The following is a 21,130-nucleotide window of genomic DNA, read 5'->3' as shown; positions in this document are numbered from 1 at the left end:
TAAGTCAAATGTGGTTCCTGACCCAGATATCTTAACCCAGGTATCTGGTAGTGTAAACAGAGCTCATTTTCACAGCCTGGAGTAGAATGGGTGGTAACTCATTATTGAAACTAGTATGCACTTTGATTAGTAAAGCAAGTGTCCTTTAGAAAATTATCCCTGGGTTAGTAATTGTAATTGAAAAGAGCAAGTAGTCCTCCCCACCCCGTACCTCCTGCCCCTAAAAAGAAAAGAGCAAGTACAAAAACCACTCAGCAGAGCCATGGGGACATGTTTCCACGGCTCATGTCCACTGCTCTGTGAATGTCCTCTCAGCCTCAGCTTCCTCACTGTGTTGATGAGCACTAGAAATCCATATATTTTAAGAGCTGCTTAAAAAATAAATGTGATGTGGGCCATCTAAGGTGACACTGTTTAATTCACACAGCAGATGAGTTGTGCCCTGGATCTCCCTGGAGAGGATACTCCCCATAGCTCTGTTTCATGCAGATGCTGGTCGGAAATGAGATTTATTAACTGGCCCTCTGCCCACTGCATCTTTGTTTGCATACTCCAGCCTTTAAGAATGAGTGTGTAAGTCGAGGGGACTATTTCCACATGGGTGTTTGAACATGCAACTAACAGTAGCACATGTTTCTGAATACTTAAAAAAACAAAATTGCTTGGCCCCAGGAAATGGATTGTAAAGAAAGACAGCTAAGATTTAAGCCTAAAACACTGGCTGTAACATCCAACTTTGCCAATTTTAAAAAATGAACCATTGTTAAGGAAAACAAAGAGAAATATCTTGTGTGTGTACACATATACACACATACACGTACATACATATATATATATATATATATATATAAAAAATAGAGTTGTGAAAGTATGTTCCATTCAATAGAAGCTGTTGTAACATGGCTCCCTTTTACTGGAATGTGAATTTCAGATCACATTTCCCAGAATAGCATCTACAGACAGCAAGAGTCTAGCTTCATGTATCTCTGTTATGTATGTATGTATTAGTATCATATCAATATGGTCAAAGGAAGTTTTCAAAAACAGGGATTTTTGTTCTTATTTTTTTCTTAATGTTTGTAAAAATCAAAGGGTTACTTGATGTTTTGGTAGGTGCCCAACTTTGGAACTTCTTTTCTGGATTCTTTGTCAGAGCTTCTGTGAATGGGATGGTCTTGTGGGTGTTCTTGCCCTTGGGGAGGAGGCTCACCCCTGCCCTGCAGCTGGTTGCCCTGGTGTCTACAGTGCATTATCTTACAGAGCAGTGGTGTGAGATTGTCCTCTGGAATTTAGAGGGTTTATTTCTTTATGCAGCATTTTTTTCTATATTTGTAGGGACCTCTTGAAGCTGCAATGACTAATTCCTTAGATTAATGGAGGGGAAAATATTGAGACTAATCTAAATATTCCATTTGGTTTGGTAATTAATTGACAAATATCTGAGAGTTTACTCTGGAGCCGAGGTCTGTGCTAGATGCCCCTTCAAGGACTTTGAGTCCTAACCTAGTAAAGTGAAACATGTAAACAGCTCATTTTCTAACAGATTTACATTGCTGTCAATATTTTGCTTAGTCCGATAGCAAAAGTCGTTTAGCCTTTCCTGAGCCCACAGTGACTCAAGAGAATAAAAAGATACCCTCAAGGCGGGAAACCAAAAATTTTGGTGGAAAGAGTGTAGGCTTTCAGGCAGAATTTTCATCAGCCAGTCCAGGGCATGTTGGGCAGTAGTTGAAACTAAAGCAGGGGCGTTGAAAGGCAGGCAGGGTATTAGCAACTTGGAAATAGGAAGCCACCAAAAGCTTATAAACTGAAAAATAGCACGATGAAAACAAGATGCATACTGGAATGAATCTTCTATTTTGATGAGATTGAAGGGAAAATGGAGTCCACCAGTGCTCCTGCCCTGTGGAGTCCAGAATTACTGGAGAATACTTGATTTGCCATGAGAGAGCATGAGATTCCTAATGTGTAAGAATCAGGATAAGGTAGATAGATGTTCTCTGGCTCAGGGCATCTTTCCCCGAATAGAAGCAGTGAGTGCAGCGTGGCTCATAGTGGTACTGGTACTTAGCTCCGATGTGGCTGGCAGTCTCACTTTCCAGGGGTGGCTAGTGTGGAGAGCTGACACTATTCTGATTCTCCCAAACTCAGAAGCAATGTATTGGGTACTTCATTGTGAAGGATCCTCCCTCAGCCTTTAATGCCATAAAATGTATAGATGTGGCTGATGAAACTGCTCAGAATATTCCGTATGACTTTGGGGCCAAATTCCTTCACAGTTTAGAAGGATCACCTTGGTGGCGGCCTCTGGAGTGGACTGAGAGTTTTACCCTGGTTCTAGTGTTTGTTTACTTCTGAATTTAGTCAATTTCACTTTAAAGGACAAATTGATTTCCTCCTCACCAGTGAAAAGTATCTTTTTCCATAGTGAAATTTGTTAAAATAGTTAAAAGACAGACTTCAGGCTGTCTTTCAACTATCAGCTTCTATAACACTAAATTCTATGTATCATATTCAACCAATATCTTGGCGCTATTCCAACAGCCCTTTTTCTTTTAACACTCCACACACTTCCCATTGGTATCATATAAACCTTGTTTCTTAGCTCATTTTAAAATTCTGGTTGTTTATCTTCTGGCCTTCAATCTTTATTAGGTTGAGAAAATTCTTTCAAAGTGGAAACCTACAATTTACATAAAAAGTCATGCTACTTTTTTGCCTTATGGTATGAATTAAAGAAATTTCTCTTAAATATGTTTTTGTAAAATGCAAAGATAATCCTTTATTTTCATGAAAATAAATCATTAATGAGGTATAGATTGCATGGAATTTTATAGGCCACCAAGAAATAATTTCTTAGTAGGTTACCAAAAAAAAAAAAAAAAAAACACTTGTATATTTTCAGTGTCAAATCTCCCCAGGTGAATTAGGATTTCACTCACTTGAACCAGGTCAGACATTCTTAAAGCATTATTTTGTTTTTCTAAAGGAATAGAAGTTGGTGGTAGATGCGTAGGACGATCAAGTTGATGGCAGCTTTTAGTAATGGTGTCCTTTAATGCTTATCTAGTTGGGAAAATATGGCAAGACACAGTCTTTCTGTTATTTCTAGGCCTCTCTTGGTTCTGGCAGGTAAAATGTGCCAAAATAATCTGATTTTGGCTATGACTTCCGAAGAGAAAAAGAATAGAACAAGAGATTTGAGAAGGAAGAGTACATGTTATTTATATCTATGAATGTGTGTGTCTGTAAACTTGTGATCTTTTTTCCCAACATGTAGTTTTGATATCAACATTATACTTGTGTATCCATAAAATTTTATTCAGCACACCTTGTAGAGATACAAATTTTAATTCTGTGCAGAACTGACCCTGAAGTTTATGGCTAGTGTTTGTTGTTGCATAACCTGCGGTCCCCAATTCCCCCCCCCACCCACCAACCGTCCCACCGAGGAGCAGCAGGAGGGAAAGGGAGAGATGGGCAGGTGAGCGACCCACAGCCGCTCCTCATCGCTCTCATCACCGCCTAAGCCCTGCTCCCCATGAGATCAGCAGAGCCCGCCCCCCCAGAACCCCACTGCAAACTGCGCATTGGAGAGATGCAGGTTGCGCATTCTCCCTGCCTGAGAAACTGGTCCCTGGTGCCAAAAAGGTTGGGGACCCTGGCATAAGACTAAAATGACAGTGCTGTTCATGTGAGGCACGCTTTAGATTTCTGTGATCCCGTTGTATTTTTTCCTAGAAGTAGTATTTGTTTTTGTTTTATTTTGCTTTGAAGACATTAATTCTTTGTTCTTTCCTCAGTGTCAGCCTACCCTGGCAAAGCCCTGGGAGGTAATTTGTCAAAAGTGCCAGAAGCATTGACATCTCTGGGAGGTTTTTTTATGTTCATAGTTATACATACTTTGATTATAAACAGTGGTGTCCTTTGTTTAAGAGCCTCCTATGATTGTCTGCATGGTTTTCATTTGGTACAGTGCAAATTAGGAGAAAGGACAGCTACTAAAGCGGGCTCCTCACCCCCATCTACTCCCTTTTTGTCAATATGGAATGCCAAAACGTGTTTTCAGGTTGCTAATGTCATTTTTAAAATTCCCACCCCTGGGTTTTACACAGTTATTGTAATATTAAAATCTAAGCCAAAATCTATCCTTCAGTAAACTTAATTGAGTTTCTTCTATGTATCAACCTCAAAGCTGGGCCCTTGGAATAACAAAGATAAATTAATGCACAGTCACTCCTTGAAAGAGCCTCCAGAGGCCTGGACAGCAGGGGAGAATACCTGGCGGGAGGAATCGAGAGGGGGATATGCCCACACCTGACCCCAGGGAGTACACAGAATGTCTGTTTTGTTTTTTTCTAGAGTATGGCTGTCATTGGTTCAGAAGTCTTCTAGGTAGTTGTCTTAATAAAAGTAATTTTGTGATTATTGTGCTAATATTTGGTGAGGGCAAAATTGTCACTCCTATAATTTTCAAAAGCTTTCAGAAATGGAGCATGTAAGTAAAACCAGTATTTGTCTGTGTGTGTGTGTGTGTGTGTGTGTGTGTGTATGTGTGTACCCTACCATGACCTCTGTATGTGTTTTATGAATATAGCCTGGAGACATAAATTTGAGCATTGTTGAGTGACTTTTGTGGTGACAAGGTCACTTCTCGCTTAAGAAAGTCACTTAAGGAAAAGTAAAAGACTTGTCTCTTTTGATCCTCCAATTTTTATGATGTTTGTATTGACTATCACTAGGTTAAAAATGGTGCAGTATACTAACTTTTATGTAAAACGTGAGAAAAAATGAGATCATATACTGGATAGGCTGGTAGAAACTGAAAGGATATAAACTAATAACGGTGGAGAATTGGGCAGATTAGTCGCTGTGTACCTCTTCGTGTTTTTTTTAATTGATACTATGTAAGTGCATTAACTAATCAATCAGTGGTATTGCATTTAATGCTTTAGTAGCGTGGATTTTAAAAATCAAATGAGTTTGTATTTTAGCTATATGTTAGAAGATATCTCAAAATATTAATGGACTCTTATTGAAGTCACACGAATGATTATTGAAGATTTGCCTAACACAAGTACCATTCTTATATTAAAACATCGCAAGTCACAGATGAAATGTGCCCTTACAGCATCTGCCTCGTTTAGCCCTATGAGGTTTCACACGTAGCTATCCGTAGGCCAGATTTTGTTTCATTTTCTCCAGAGTACATGGGAGCTGCCTGGGTTGTTTTTTGTGATGTGTCCAGCCTGCTTAGTATGCTCCGTGAATCTCGCACTAACTGCAAAATAATACTCTGTGAGGATTATTTTTAAATATCCTCTTTGCATTTTTGTTTTCTTCTCATTTATTGAGCACCTGCTGTTTGCCAGCTACAGTGCAGAGCCCTAAAACCGTGAGGATTGCAGGTAATTGCCATTTTTTTCTGACTTTCTGACTGCAGTCCTCTGTCCTCCCCCAACTCAGCTTAACCTCCCACCTTAGGGAAGTGATTGAGCAATATCTGGCCTTCGTATAACCCCTGCCTGTGATAACGGCCAGGAAACAAGCCAGCTGTGCTCACCAGGCTTGCTCTGCCCCATCCCTCTCCCCAGAGAACCCCCAGGGAGACTGACCAATTAAGAAAAAACAAAGAAGAGGAAAGCTTTGAATACACAATCCTCCTATAGGGCCGTGCTCACTGTCAGCAACCATGAAATAAAAAAGCTTATGGCGCTTGTGAGCTGAACGTCTCTGCTAGAAAAGGAGGAAGTGGAAGGCAGGGTTGTTGGTGGGTGGGAGGTGTGTACAGCGTGGAGGAGGGTGAGGGTTCCTTGGTGTGAAAGTGTCAGCCTCTCGGGAGAGTTCAGATCTATACACCCACCCCCAGTCTTGCTCCCTCTCTTTCCACAAGCGTAAACCTGCCCCTCCAACACTTGATCTCCACAAGGGCAGGAGAAAATGCTGAGCGCTCTGTTAGCCCAGGCAGGCATCTGGTGACAGGAGGGACGGGGACCAACAAGATTCTCCCAAATCCTTTAGGGGGCCTGGAATGCACAATAATTTGAGAAGCAAAGTTCGGTATTTGGGAAGCTGATTTTTCTCTTGCTGTAATTTCTGTCAGGCAGAGAGCACTGTCATAACACTGACTTTAAGATGTCAGCACGAATAATAGTGCACCTATTTCTAGCCTGTGTGGTAAGTGTGTTGCTGCTACATCAATTCCAGTTCAAAACTTAGTCTAGACTGAAAAGAGGGCCTGGGCCATCCAACACTTCCTTTCCTGCCACCCATTAGGACCACTGAGGTTGTCAAAGTGCCCAGCCACGGAGCTGCTTGGAGAAACAGTGGGCAAAGCTTGGCCATGGTGCGAAACTCTTATTTCCTATCCCAGCTCCACCCCTTTCCAAGTGATGACCTAGTGCAAGTTTTTCAGCCTCTCTAAGCCTCATTTTCTTACTGTGCCTATGGAAATAATAACAGCGCCAACTTTACAGGGTTCTTAGACAGATTAAATGAAATGCGAATGTAAAGTACACCAACTGGTACACGGTACAAAATAAATGCCTTAGTATTATTGCTTGTGGTTTAAATCTACCCTTTTACCCTATCTTTATAATAATCTATGATCTTTGTATCCTAAGTACCTGGTGCAATACCTGGCACATAACAAATGTTCATTAAAAGTCCAAATTGAATCTGCAAAAAATTCAAACAAATTATACTGTAGTCTTTTTCCCACTTAACAACTTTATTAAGAATTAGTTTATAGGCAATAAACTGCATCCAGTTAAAGTATACAATTGAGTGAATTTTAGCAGTGTATCTACCCTGAAGCCATCACTGTGGTCAAGATGCAGAACATTTCCATCATCCCTAAAAGATTCCTTATACCCCTTGTATTGATCTGTTTTCTGTAACCAAAGATTAGGTTACCTTTTATCAAAATGGAATTATACAGAATGTACTCTTTAGTGTCTGATTTCTTTGACTCAGCATAATGATTTTGAGAGTCATCCATATTGAGTGTCTCAGCACTTCATTATTCTTTATTGCTGAGTAATATTCCATCATGTGGCTACTATACCATGTTTTGTTTATCCATTCACCAGTTGATGAATGTTTGGGTTATTGCCAAATTTTTAGCAATTGTGAATAAAGCTTCTATGAATATTCATGTACAAATTCTTGTGGGGACATGTTTTCATTTCTCTGGGGTAGATACCTAGAAGTGGAATGGTTGGGTCATATGGCTGATGTTTAACTTTTTAAGAAACTGCAAACAATTATCCAAGATGGTTATACCATTGTACATTCCTACCATCAAAGTATGAGAGTTCTAGTTGTTTTGCATCCTTGGCAATACTTGGTTATTGTCAGTCTTTTAAATTTTGGCCATAGGTAGTATCTCATTGAAATTTTAATTTGTATGTTTCTGATGGCTAATGATGATTGGCTGTCTTTTCATGTGCTTATTGGCCATTTGTGTGTCTTTTTTAGTAAAGTGTTCAATTTTTTTGCCCATTTAAAAAAGTTAGGCTATCTTATTATTATAAAAGGTTAATAAAAATATATTCTGGATACTATACTATAGTCTTGAATTAGATTTTTGCATGTGTGAATTTTTAATCTGCATATAAACCCCTCAAGAAAAAGCATAGCTGCTTCTACCTAGTCTTTGTCCACAATGCCATTTATAGCACAGTTAGGTGCACAGTCCCTGTCTCAGTCAGTATGTATTAAATGATTCTATTAAAATAGACTGCAAAATAGTCACAATTATTTTAGCTCACAAAATCCACTTTTAAAGTTTCATATGGAGGTGTTAAATTTAGGAACTAGGTTTTCTTTGGGGTCTTCGTAGTTATGAGATGCTTTGTTAATTCTGTGGAGGAGAACCCTGTAATTATTTAGATACTCTTTTCTTTGTAGTCTGTGTCCACTTAACACTAGATCAAACTTTCCACTGTTAGGAGGAAAGTATATGTAGAATGCTTTTATTTAAATGCAACAAGGACCTATTTGCATGCTTTCCAACTTTTGCAAGGGTTAGTGAAAGTGTTAGAGTCCCTTTCCTTTTTTAATTTCTAAGGTGAACATTCCCCAACTCTACCTTACTCCATTCTCATTCTAATTTGGCAGTTCTGTTGTGGTTGCCAGTTTGGCTCCTGACTTCTCTAAGCCCCTAAGGAGAAATTGCCTCAAATAAAATTTAGAGACTGGGAAACAAAAGCCTAGTAAGTTTAGCTGTGAGGATCTGCTGAGGGACCTTGTTATGTTTTGAGAGGCTGAGGGTACTCCACTTCAGAACCCATTTGGAAATCTTTTCAACTAAAAGCCAGTTTTTTTTAATGATGTACGTTTGAAAATACAAAGATATAAGGTTCACTCATGATTTCCCAAATGCCCCAGGCCTACTAGTGGATTTTATTTCATTTATCATTTATTCATTTTATTGCCAAAACCTTCAGATCAAATTTCAGGTGAGTTACTGATGCCACAGTGGCAGCAATCTCTTGCTATCTAGGTTAAAGATGATTATTTTCTGTGTGTGGTTGGTACCGAGCAGACCAAAGCCACTCAAGGGTCAGTTGAGAGCGTTCTTTTTGCTTTAATTGAGGATGTTCCATGAAAGGAAGCCAAGTACTGTTAGACAGGATGTCCTGTGATTCCCTTAGTTTACCATGGCCAAGGACATGACTTTTTTTTTTTTTTTTTAATTGCTTGCTTTCTTTTCTATTAACAAGGGAGCTCAGACTGATGATGTCCATTTGGCTTTTAGGACTCTAACTAGCATACAGCTAGGCCTCCCCCCAGATCACCTGAAGAACTATGCATTGGAGAAATGTCACATTTTATGTTAGCCAATGATGATTTCATCATTGTTAGCATTTAAGTGATCAGTTGTATTGTCTTGACATAATAGTTAACCAGAGAAGAGGGGAAATGACCAAAGTATAAGTTCTTGGAATCAATTAAACAGGTTAAAGTAGAATTCTGGAATTTGGCATATTGTGGTATACCTACACAATCAAATGTAATACAAATATTACACATGAAGGAGATATGAAAGATGTTCACCAATGTTAACAGAAACAAGCTGATTATTACAAAAGTGTATATGTATTGTCTTAGTTTCTTAGGGCTTCCATAACAAATTACTAAAAACTGGGTGGCTTAAAATTTATCCTGTCACAATTGTAGAGGCCAGAAGTCCAGAACTAAGGTGTTAGCAGGGCCACGCTCCCTCTGAAGGCTCTAGGGAAGAGAAGGCTCCCTCCATCCCTGTCTCCTCCTGCTTCTGTTGGCCCCACCTGTTCTTTGGCTCACAGCTTCATCACTGCACTCTCTGCCTTCTGTTATCACAAAGCCACTGCCTTCTTCATCTATGTGTTTTTATGTGGCCTTCTTTTAAGGACACCAGTCATTGGATTTAGGGCCGACCGTAATCCAGTATGACCTCAGCTTAGGTAATTACATCTGCAAAGATCATATTTCCAAATAAGGTCACATTCTGAGGTTCTGGATAGATGTGAATTTTAGGGGGACGCTGTTCAACTCTGCGTGTGTATGAACCCATTTGTGTAAATAAGTGTGTATGTCTGAAATACATACATACATATATAGAGCACCCCTCCCCATGCACACACAGAAAAGAGGTCTAGGACGATATGAATATGAGTGTTATAGCTGAGTGAGGGTATGATGGATACTTTAATTTTATTTTTATCTGTATTTTCTACTTTTTCTATAGTAGAAAAATGTACAGTTTTTTTACTACCAAAAAAAATCCTTTTTTAACTAAATATCACTTTGGCATCTTTTAAAAAATAATAGAGTTTTATTTTTACTCATATGCTACATTGAGTTCATTGTTTCTTTGCTTCATCAAACTATTATGAAATATTTTAACCTTAATTTTAAGTAAGAATCCCTTGTTTGTAGCATATATACACACATGTAAATATATGTAATGAGTCAATTTATGTTAAATGTTTATTATGCTTATTATTTATTATAACAGTAGCTAAAGCTGAAATAATGTAAAGTAGATCTTTGAAACATTGAATCAACCAACATTGATATCAGGTCTTTGGTTTAAGTTTGGAAAGCCAAGTAATAAAAGTTACAATTATTACTCAATTGCTGAATTTAAACCTAATTTTTTTTTTACATATTTTTAAAGTCTCTAAGTCTAATCCTAAGAACCTAGGAACTAGGTATGTTGGCAGGATGGGGAGGTACTTTTCCAAATTTACTAATTTCATCTGTTCAAATTGACTTAAGTACTGGGTAATTTTTAACACATGTATCTACCCTAGAACTAAGTTCATTCACTCACCCTTCTTATTCAGTAGACATTTTTGCCTGTAGTAACATCTCTAGTTATTTAGTCAAATAATTAGGTTTTGTCCTAAGTAATTTCCCTTCTCTTAATTATCTTTGAATGCTTATGAATCGATTGTTTTTATTCTGTCTTGAAGTATCTCAAGTTTAACAAAACATGCTGAATTCGGCAGTGACCACTCTCCCCCCACATTTATTAAACTACTACAATATACTGTATTAAATTTTGTCCTTTGTTCCTATAAGTCCTCATAACCATAGACCTGCAAAGTCTAAAAGGGAGGGTGCAATTCAAGAAGCTTCTATGCTTCTGCTCTCTTTCCTAAACCCAAGTTTCTTACCATGTGTCTTCCGTCTGTTATTTCTGTATCTGATTCAGTTTGAACATGGCACAATTTTTTTCCACTTTTTACTCAAATGCTCAGTTTCTGTACTTCCCTTTGAGAATTGCAGTGATACTGCACTTAAGCTAAAATTGTAACTTTTGACCTATGACAAGGCAGTAGAGAGAGCCAAGAGGTACTGCAAGGTGAGAGAGAGAGTGAGTGTGTGTATGTGTGTGTGTACATGAACTTTTTGTCAATGGCTGCCGGGTACTTCTGATGCCAAAGTCTATCAGTCTTTTCTACATGCTGCATTCCAGTAAATGTAGATATTTATTGATTAAAAAAAAATTCTTCATCCATTCCATGTACAAGGATGGTATCTTGTTGCCCAAACAAGAGTACCAGGAATTAAGGAAGGGGAAAGAAGGATGAACTTTGATCCTGGGGTGGACTTGTCAAAAGATATGAGGAAATACATACATCCTCTGGCTGAAATGAGAGAATCATTTAACTTGAGAAAGGAAGTTTTGGGGACAATGCTCTGGGGAACTGGTAATGAAATAATGCTCCTAGTTTTGATAATATTTCCCCACTGCCCCACCAACTTGGCGAACGTCACTGATCTTAGCTGAACTGTACAGCAATGACCAAAATTTCCATTTGCTCTGCCTCGCAAAGTGCAGGAGAAAGCCCATCTTGTAATTCTCAGGCTGTTCTGTATGGTTGGGGGGTAGGTTTGATGTAGAAGCTGATCAGTACCTTGCCAACTAAACGTAAGGGTTAAGTTTAATGCTGTGCTATTTCCCAATTTGAAATTTTCCATTTTGATTCTGTGTCCGAGTCTACTATGGAAAGAATTAAGAGTAGAGGGGCATGAACAGGGCTGGGGGGGGCTTTGGGCATATATTACCTATTTTGGAGTCAACTTCACCGGAATATTTTTTAATGCTAGCCTGCACTTTCCTCATCCTGTTAATAGGCATAATTTTATTGGTACTTCATTTTCCATTTCCATTTCAAAATGTTCTCATGAGTTTAAAAATGGATTTTACCATAATGTAAATAGAGACCTTTGGATAGGCACCAACCTCTAAGAGTGAGATACCAAGAGATTTGTTTGTTTTTTCTAAAGAAATAAATTTTCCTAAACACATAGTCAAGATACCAATCTGAACTCTTTTATTAGCTTTGAAAAAAATTACAAGCGGTAGTATACGCGGTCTCTGTCCATTTTGACTAATGTGCCACAAAAAGCAAATTGAGAGACTTCAACTCAAAATATATAGTAACTAAAATGTAAAATGTGGCGATTCCTAAAATATTAGCCTGGCTTATATGTTGCAGCTGGCAGGTTTGCCAGCCAAAAATTGTTCCCAGCAATAAACCGAGTAACTAGCCACCCAGATCTCTACATGTCAGGCTCTTCTTCAGGGAAACTTAAGTTAAAAAAATCATCTTGGTTAAAGAGAAAATCTAAAATGAGGCCTTGGTAGAATTAAAAAAGGAAAAATGATTTTATTAAAGACCACCATTATGTCCTCATTTGGGGTTCTTTTTTCTTTCCACTTACTCTCATGACATAATAAAGAGCACAGGGGGGGAACTTAACTGAGAACAGGAATCCTGGAGTCAGTCCAAATCCCTACTCTGCCACTTCATCACTGTGACTGGGCAAGTCACTAAACCTCTCTGAGTCCGCATCTTTTCCTACATAATGGCATAAAAGCAACAGCTATCACGTGACATTGTTGTCAAGACTAAATGAGAAAATGCATATAAACTACCTCTTCTTATACTGGGCACATGGAAAGTTTTCAATAAATGCTAGTTGTTACACTATATCATCTAATCTAGTCCCTCTGCTTTACCAGTGAGGAAAGGGAGATTCCAAAGAGTTGAGGCACATGTGTCCAAGTTTACCCCACCGGCTGATGGTAGCTCTGGAACTAGAAGCTGGTGCCCCTGAGTCTTAGGTCAGAGAGCTTTTCATATCTGTGTTCTAGACATGAACAATGGCACATTGCTGTACTCACATTTTTTTTTTTTTTTTTAAATATAGGAGACAGAGTCCTTTAATTTGCTCAACCCTGATTTATCCCTTCTAGTGTCTCACATAGGGGCACATATTAACAGTTTCCTACATGGTATGATTTTGGGCACCTTGTGACTTTCCCACCCCACAAAACTCTCACGTATGCATTCATTCAACATTTATTTATTGTGCACCCCAGCTGTATTATTTACAGCTGTGTCGGCCACATCCTATAAAGTATCTGCCTCATAGAGCTTACATCCTGGCAGGAGGAGGTGGGCAGACAGTAAGCAAACAGGATAATTATAAGTGGAGTTAGTGCCACAAAGAGAGAGCAGGGCAATGGGGGCATAACTGGAGGCAGCCACTGCAGAGGTGGACGGGGAGGGCGTTCTGAGGAGTTGACATTTGAGCCGAACCTGAAGCATGAGATGTAGCCAGCAGTGCCAAGTGCTGGAAACAAGCTTCTCTTCCTTTGCATAAGGCCTTGAGAGCCCCACTTATCTCTAAGGATTAACCTTGAAGCTGTCGTCCATCATATGTTCCTTAAACTGCAAAGGCTTAGAGAAGGCAGACATGAAAGACGCTGAGTACCCAAGGAAGAACTAGCCACCACCAAGTGCACAAAAAAGCTCCGAACCAGGAGGCGGGGGACACGCCCAACAAAATGTGTCCCCCACAGGACTTTGCCTAGTGGCAGCATGTTCATTTGATTGCCACACACTATTGTGCTGTATCGTGAGCACCTAATTTTGTGCAGTGGATTAACAATTGAGCGTGACCACCCACAGTGGTACCAGCAGCACCCTGCCCTGAAAGGTTGACCCAGGGCCATACTGGGTGGAGGCGGCTTGGTCATAACTGAAAATGACTTGGGATCATGGGAGAGAGCTAAGGTCAGGGTGAGAGGGAATGAGGCCAAGTGGGGCTGGGAAAGTCAACAGAAGGCATATGGTTAAGCAGGAGAGATGTGCTGGGAGCCAAGTGGGAGGGTGGGGTGCTGAGCAGAAGTTGGTGCCCTGAGGAGACCAGCCAAGCCCTGTGGCATGGGAACGCACTCTGGGTCATTGAAATTATTTTCAGAGCATGGATGAAGCCACCCACTGCTAGAAACAGATGGACGTTTAGGCAAATGTAATCAGCTGCATTTCTGAGCATATGAAGAAACGTATGCCCCCGAGGTTTATGGCCTTAGCATTTTCCTCCTGTTGGATGCACTTAAGTTTCATTCATATCCATGGACATTATGAATACCTCAGAGACCTTTTTCAGAATTCCAGAATTTCTTCATTCCTTGGATAACAGCCAAGTTTCCAGTTCACGTCTGGGCTGTATCTATTGACTTGTCAATTGAGTTTAAAAATCAAAACAACACTAAAAATCTACATATATATGCTGGTTTGAAAGTTTCAGGTTTTTTGGGTTTTTTTTTTAGGTACAATATGGTGGGTAGACAAACTAAGAACTATATGCAAGGAGCCACCTAATGAACACAACTTAATGAGGTTAATGCAGATAATATGAGGCTGTTAAAAATGGGGGTCAATTTTCAAGGCGTCTTCTGGAATCTCCTCTTGCAGGCAGTTGGAGAAATTTGGGCATTTTAGTCATATTCTATATTTTAAAAATGGTACTTAGCATACTTTGTGGTGTGGCAAGAAAGAGCTTAATCTGTCTGTGTTAAAAAAAAGTAATAGTTAATGGTAAAAGGGACAGGCACCCAGAAAGAGTATTAATTTTCTGTTCATTCTCTCCTGGAGGGTGCCAGTTATTAGCTGGAGTTAGAAGTCCTGATTGTCAGACTAAATGGAACTTTGTACCCACATTAAAAGCATTATCATTAAGCAATGACTGATAACAAAGAGCACATTAATATTGGAATGGTAGGCAGCAGTGTAGAAAAGCCTAGGATAAAAAGCAGGCGACTCAGCCCTCTGATAAAACTTGGGTTTATCTAATGTTTCTCTAAGCAGCTTAGTATTAAAGTTCCTTACATTGGTTTTCTTCACTAGTTCTAAGCTGTGAATGCCTAAATTTTGAGAGAAACATAGTGTGGTGTCAATGTCTACGTTCTAGCAAGATATGTATGTTGTCATTGTGGTCAGTGTCCCGATGTTTCTCGGTCATCCTGTGTGAAGCTAGTGCTGCACTCAGACCTCTGCTCCTCTGAGAGGCCCCACCACGGGGAGGGTCGGTGTCTGGAGGGGTTGGTCTTGCATTGTCTGTCTAATCCCATCACAGAATCCTGGAGCCCTGTAAAACTAAAACATGCACGACTGCCCAGAGCAGCTTTTGTGTGTTATTACCTGGAGATAATAAATGACCTCTTAGATTCCCATCCCAGCCCCGAATCCGTGCATGCAGCAATTAGTCCACAAGTTCAACACAAGCTTTTTACCCAAATTTTAAAATGGAACACAGTCCTTTCTGTACTGTATCCCTAGGGAGATTTCACCTTGTGGAGGTTTGTCTTTCAAAGATGCCCTCTTCGGTTCCCTCTTTCCTCCCTCCTGATCTCCCACCTTAGACAAATACTTTCCCCTTGCCTCACATTCCAGGTCACAAGTAAAGAGAGAGTGATGAATCGAGAATGATCCCGCGATAGTCTTTCCTTGGTGAAATGTTTAAATCCGACCCCTGGAGGCATTGAGTCCAGAGAATGAATTATGCGCAGATGAAAAGCAGGGAAGTTTCTGGTTCAGGGGACACATTTACGCCGTCGCTCCCTGTGGAAGCCCAGTTCATTATTAGGGCCGGCCATGGGAGACTTAACATCAGCCTTTTGTTAGGAGGGAGCCTGGAAGGAGACACGCGGGCAGAAGCTGTCTGTCGTTACAAGGCTTTTCCTCGGAAAAGGAGGACGACAGTCACACATTTGAGTGGGACTGCATCTTCGTCCTCCCTCGGTGGCTACCGTACATGCTAATGCAGAAGTGGTCTTTGACAACAGCTCTTGAGGTGTCTTCCTTTTGCTCAGTATTTAATCTGTGAGTATAAGTGTCCTTTTTTTCTTCCAAGCATTTACAGGTTATTTTAGAAAGCTGCTGCTTGTAACAGAAGAAAGTGTTCATTATTATATCAAGGATTGGTAAATCTCTTTTTAAACTCTTATAATATTTATAGATACTTAGAAGTGTTTACACAATGGCTATATCTGTTAGAATATCTCAAAATATTCTTTCTCTCTGAGTAAAAATCTGCGTTTTCAAGTGCATTTGAAATAACAAGCCCTGCTTTACCTGGTATTTGCGAACAGGCTGATTGTGACAATCCTAAAACCTTTACCCAAAGAACACTCTGTGAGGTGGGAATTAATAGTGTGGCCTTGACCTGAAACGAATGTTAAGTCCAGTGATTGGTAAAGAAAAGAGTTTTTAGGAATCCCAGGTTCTTCTCTCACCTTGGCGTGTATAGAGACACTTTTGAAAGGAACTCTAACACCTGGTCAGCTGGACATGGCTTCCAGTCAAGCACTGATATTTCTAAACATTACTTAAGAAACCACTTGGGTTATAAGGCCTTCAGAAATCATTATATGCCCAAGCTCAAAGAAATAAGTTTCTCAAGTGAAAGAAAAATGCAGTTTTTCTTTGTATTTCGTTTCCAGTCTGCTCTTTGTTTCATTCATGTGAAACTGGGTGAAGAGTACACTGTCTGTATTTATTCTAAACTGTTGATGGTGGATTACTTCTCCCAGTGATGGAGGAACATGTTGAAAATAGAGATTGTTATGAGAGAAAAGAAAGACAGTCACAAATATAGGTATAGTTGTCAGAGCAAAATGTGTGAATGGAATATATAGGCATGAGATGGGTTGAATTTTCAGAACATTCTCTATTGAACATGCAGTTTCCAATTGACTATGGATTTCTTTAGGGAGTGACATAAATAAAGGACCTTTAAAAGATCCAAAAGGTCTTTTAAAAGTTTAGCTTCAAAGTGGGTTTGGGGTAAATCTAAGCCAAATGGGGGCCTCCTTACAGAACGGCAGACAGTAGCCAGCCCCTCATGGAGGGCTGTTCTTCTGCAGATGGCCGTGTCTAAACTCAGGAAGCTTCAGGAACTCAGACTTTAGTTGTTAAAAAAAAAAAAAAAAACAAAGTCAAAATAGGTTTCACTGAACAAATAAACAAATACCCACTGTTTTGTCCTCCAAAAGGAGTGATCAGTGAAAATGTAAAGAGAGAAAATGAGGAAAGGTAGCTCCCTGCCCTGAAATATGGCTGTGATAGTCTGTTTGTAAAGGGGTGGGATGGGGTGGGGAAGAAAGACAAAATTAATGACATAAGAAATAATTTCAGTTAACATATGATGCTTGTAGTAGCTATGACGTTTTATATATTTGTCTAATTTTGAAGAGCCACTCATCTGGAATAATTGCCAAATTTTTTCTTGGATGGAATTGTAGAATATTTTGCAATTGGGTTTTGGGCCCAGGACTGGTATAGATGGTAGGTTCGTATTTTGGTTTACACGGTTTGGGGCTTGCCAGGCCTTTATCCAGGCTTTGCTCAGAAGGGTTGCTCAAGTCTCACAAAAATTTCCATTTGTTTTAGTAAGCAGAAACACGGTGTCTAATTTGTATAGCTCAATAACTGCTGGGAAGCATAAATTTGCTGTACCTCTCCACCCAGCACCACCACCAAATGTTAAATAAAGGATGAAACTGAGCAAAATCAATATGTTGGTCCTCAGCCTAAGGCTGTCCTTTTTCTGAAGTCATGTGTATGGTCACTATCCACGGACAAGCCCAAATTGTGACTTTGTCTGCTGGAGGTCTGAAGGGACTTTGGTTTTTCTGGGTGTTTCTCACTTTTCTGCTTGCAGAAAAAAATATTGCCACCTTCCCAGAAAGGCCTTTCAACATTCACGTAATCAGTGTATAAATACATTGTGATTGTTAGTTTATTTTCAAGTAGGAGCAATGAATGCAAATTCATTTTAAAGTAAAATTTTAAATACAGTATTAAAATATGGTGCCCCAGGGACTATAATGCTAGGAAAGCGTCCCTCCCTCATCTGTTACTGTCTGTGCTGTCGCACGTACCAGGTCTTAAACACTTGGTGATCTGGTTAAGATGCTGATCAAAAGCCACAAAGCAGGGGATAGTGCTTTGACTTTGTTCTTTGCAAAGATGGCCCAGGGAGAAATGCTTATGTCCCAGAGGCCACATGGCAGATCATCTAAGAATAAGCTGTTGTTTCCACGTAGAAACATGCTGATCTAAGTTTGAGAATAAACTTTGCACAGTGCATTGCTCCTTATTCCGAGTATTCAGTATGACCTTATCTTTCACAGCCATTTATTTTTCTTGACTGAGTCTTTGGAAGTTACTCAGTAAATTAAAAAATTCGTATTTTGAATTGTTGTAATTCCTACCTTCAATAGGATGTTCACATATCTGGCAATATTCCCAAGAACCAGAAATCCAGGCTGGGAGTTTGTGTCCACATTTGTAAGAGAAGAATTATTAATAACTCTCGCCCTGTTTTTCTCACAGGATTCTTGCAAGGATCAGTGGATTCACTGTAACTCTAAAATGATATAAAAATTCCTTGTGTTGTCCATACAGCGCTTCTGCAGACTAGGTAGGGACAGGTACTTTTACCTTTAGACTGTCATGTAGACTGAGACCCAGGAAAGTATAGTGAAATCTTAGGATTTAGCATATGTCCCTAGAAGGACTAGGACTATTTAGTACTCTCTCACCTGACCGGGTCATTTAAGTTTGGCTGTATTTAAAGTGTGCCTGTAGAAAAAGTGGGAGTCGAAGGAGTTTGGAAGAGAAAAAGGTGGAAGGCGGTACAGGAACAGAACTCTTTTTCCACTTTGGCTGCCACCTGACTTACGTGAGTGTCAGAAGGGCAGTTCCCCTTCCATGGAGAGGGAGTCTAGCCCCGGCCTCTCAGGCCTGAAATCAGAAGGGTTGGGTGTTTGGGTGGGGGCTGACAAAGGGAGGGAGAGACAGCCACAGAGTGATACGAATTTAGAAGTTCCTTGCTGAAATTTGTAAAAGGAAGATAGATTATAAGAATATTTTAATCAGCATGAATGGTAAATAGAAATTAAATATATTAATTTCATTGCTATTAATTTGAAGTAAGTATTGAAGTGTCTTTATTTAATTTGGTTGTTATCATTTTATTTTAGGAAAAGTAAAAAAAAAAAAAAAAATTCTAACCCTTATTGGTTCACCCTCACTCTTGGTCTGTCCTCTAACCTAGTTTTCCCGCAAGTCCCTTAATACATGGTTGTTCCCATCACAGGGTTTCTGGGGACTGCAGCTGTGTGGGTTAGAGAGGGGATATGGTAGGGATTTGAGTGGTAAGCCTACTAAAATTTCTAGAGTTTTTCTAAAGCGCAAATTCAGTGCTGTTTTCATGGTTCACCTGGTCATCTTAGTGAGCTCCTTAAAGTCAGATAGTGCCTTTACTTACTTGCCTGTGTGTGCTAATAAGTGTATGTTTAGATTATGAAAGACAATTGTTGTCCTTAGGTGAATGATATCAATAGAGATGTGGAAGAAAGTATGTTTCATTGACAAACTGCAGCATATGACTCACTTCCTTGTTCTTACGGATTTTTAAAAAGATGTCAGGTCTCTTTTGTTGTATATTTCTTTTTCTTATGTAATCTCAGAACATTTTTACTCACTTGTATATGAATTTTTCTAAAACACAGATCTGTTTGTATCTTCCCTGCTTTGTGTTTAGTTTTGCTTTTAAATCATCTGGAGCAAAAATTCCATCTCAGTATGGTTTGGTGCCATCTAGCATAGCTCTGGGCCTCAGCACTTCATTCTCCATCAGTATATTGCCTGATAATGCAAAAGCGTTCCATTACTGCCTGAAGAAGAAACCACTGAAAAGCACATCAACTGCCAAAAGTTGCGCCAGTATATGAAGATTACATCAGACAGTCCAAAATATTTTAAATTTTGAATTATTTATTCTTACTAAGATTTTTATGTAATTTACAAAAGCAATTTAAAAAAAGACTAGATTTTGAAAGCAAATATTTTTGTTTTATAAATGATAGGCAAGAAAACAATGGAAGTTATTAACCAAAAATAAAAAACCTTTAATAATGATGTAGAAAGCGGTAATTATGGTCACATTATCTGAGATTGCAATGCCATGAGATCTGTCAGATCTTCAAGAGAAGATAATTTAGAGATAAGGGTGCTTCTGGGGATGGATGGATAATATTTATTTATTTTTATATTTATTTATAAATAAAATTTTCGCCCAGCACTTTGAAGTAGAAAGCAGATTTTTATTACTTTAGTAAGACTAAATCAAAACTCCAAGCACAACTGTTTTATAAATACGTGGATTTTTGTGTAAAATCTATAAACTATAGATTCTGTTATCATATCTAGTCATGCTTTAAATTATTACTCTGTATCTCTGAATACCATTTGGCACTAAAGGAATCAGGAGGCTTTGGAGAAGTGACTAGTTTTAGGTTTGAGGCAAGGAAATGTACAGGTTGAGCCTGAAACATCTGGACCTCAGGGTACCTCAGAGGGAAATTTCTTTTTGTAGAATTTTCTCAGCTAATAAAGAATGAATAATAGAATATCACTTTGAAGTTTCTGATGAATCATTGGATCTAGGCAGATATCATCGATGGCTAGCAATATCACAGAAGGAGTCAGTCAGACATTATGTGCCTCCCGATGGAAGTTCAAACACAGCATGAAGTTCAGACAATGGCCACAGCCCTCTGCCCCATTAGGACTTGAATCAGATCAAGCCTCTTCTAGATGGAATTACCAGTTTATAGAAATGCAAAGGAAAGAGGAACATGTTAAACCACACCAATGGATGCAACAAGAAAAATCCAGATTATGGAAACTACCAGACAACGCAGTTCCTTCAACAATTAAAAAAAAAAAAATTGCAAGGAAAGACTAGAAATGGAGAAGAAACCTATAAGAAATTTAAAGAACATATCAAAGAATCACAACATATGAACCTTATTGGAATCCAGATTCAAACAAACTGAAATAGAATTATAAGCCATTGAAATGCTTTGAATGCATTGAAATGCATTTGAAATGCATTGAAATATTTGATATTAAGTAATTATTTTCATTTTTAGGTGTGATGGTAGTTTTGTGGTTTGGTGTTTTGTTTTTTAATGCCCTTATTTTTCAGAGACACACAATGAAACATTTATAGGTGAAATGATTTGATGCTTGGCACTTACGACAAAATAATCTGGCTTAGGAAGCAGGGGTAAAATTGGCAGAGGGGGAGTTGATGGGAGTATAAGTGAAACAAGATTGGTGAAGTATTGATAATTTTTGAAGCCAAGGAGTAAACCCAACTGGTTTGTTATTCCATTCTCTCTCCTTTTGCATGTATTTGAAAATTTCCAAAATAAAATTTAATACATATCTATAATATATACACATATATTCATATTCTACAAAATAGG

The 21,130-nt window shown here is 39.0% G+C and overlaps 1 protein-coding gene across 3 annotated transcripts in view; it reads left to right on the top strand.

The window, feature by feature from the left end:
* MAPRE2 (microtubule associated protein RP/EB family member 2) overlaps nucleotides 1-21,130 on the top strand; it is a 135,136-nt gene that overhangs the window by 49,679 nt on the left and 64,327 nt on the right. The gene's annotated exons all lie outside the window — the stretch shown is intronic.

The sequence above is a fragment of the Eulemur rufifrons genome, chromosome 5 (assembly GCF_041146395.1).
Source record: "Eulemur rufifrons isolate Redbay chromosome 5, OSU_ERuf_1, whole genome shotgun sequence".
In the NCBI taxonomy this organism is placed as follows: domain Eukaryota; kingdom Metazoa; phylum Chordata; class Mammalia; order Primates; family Lemuridae; genus Eulemur; species Eulemur rufifrons.
The sequence above is the reverse complement of the archived record's forward strand: the minus strand, read 5'-3'. Positions and strand labels throughout refer to the sequence as shown.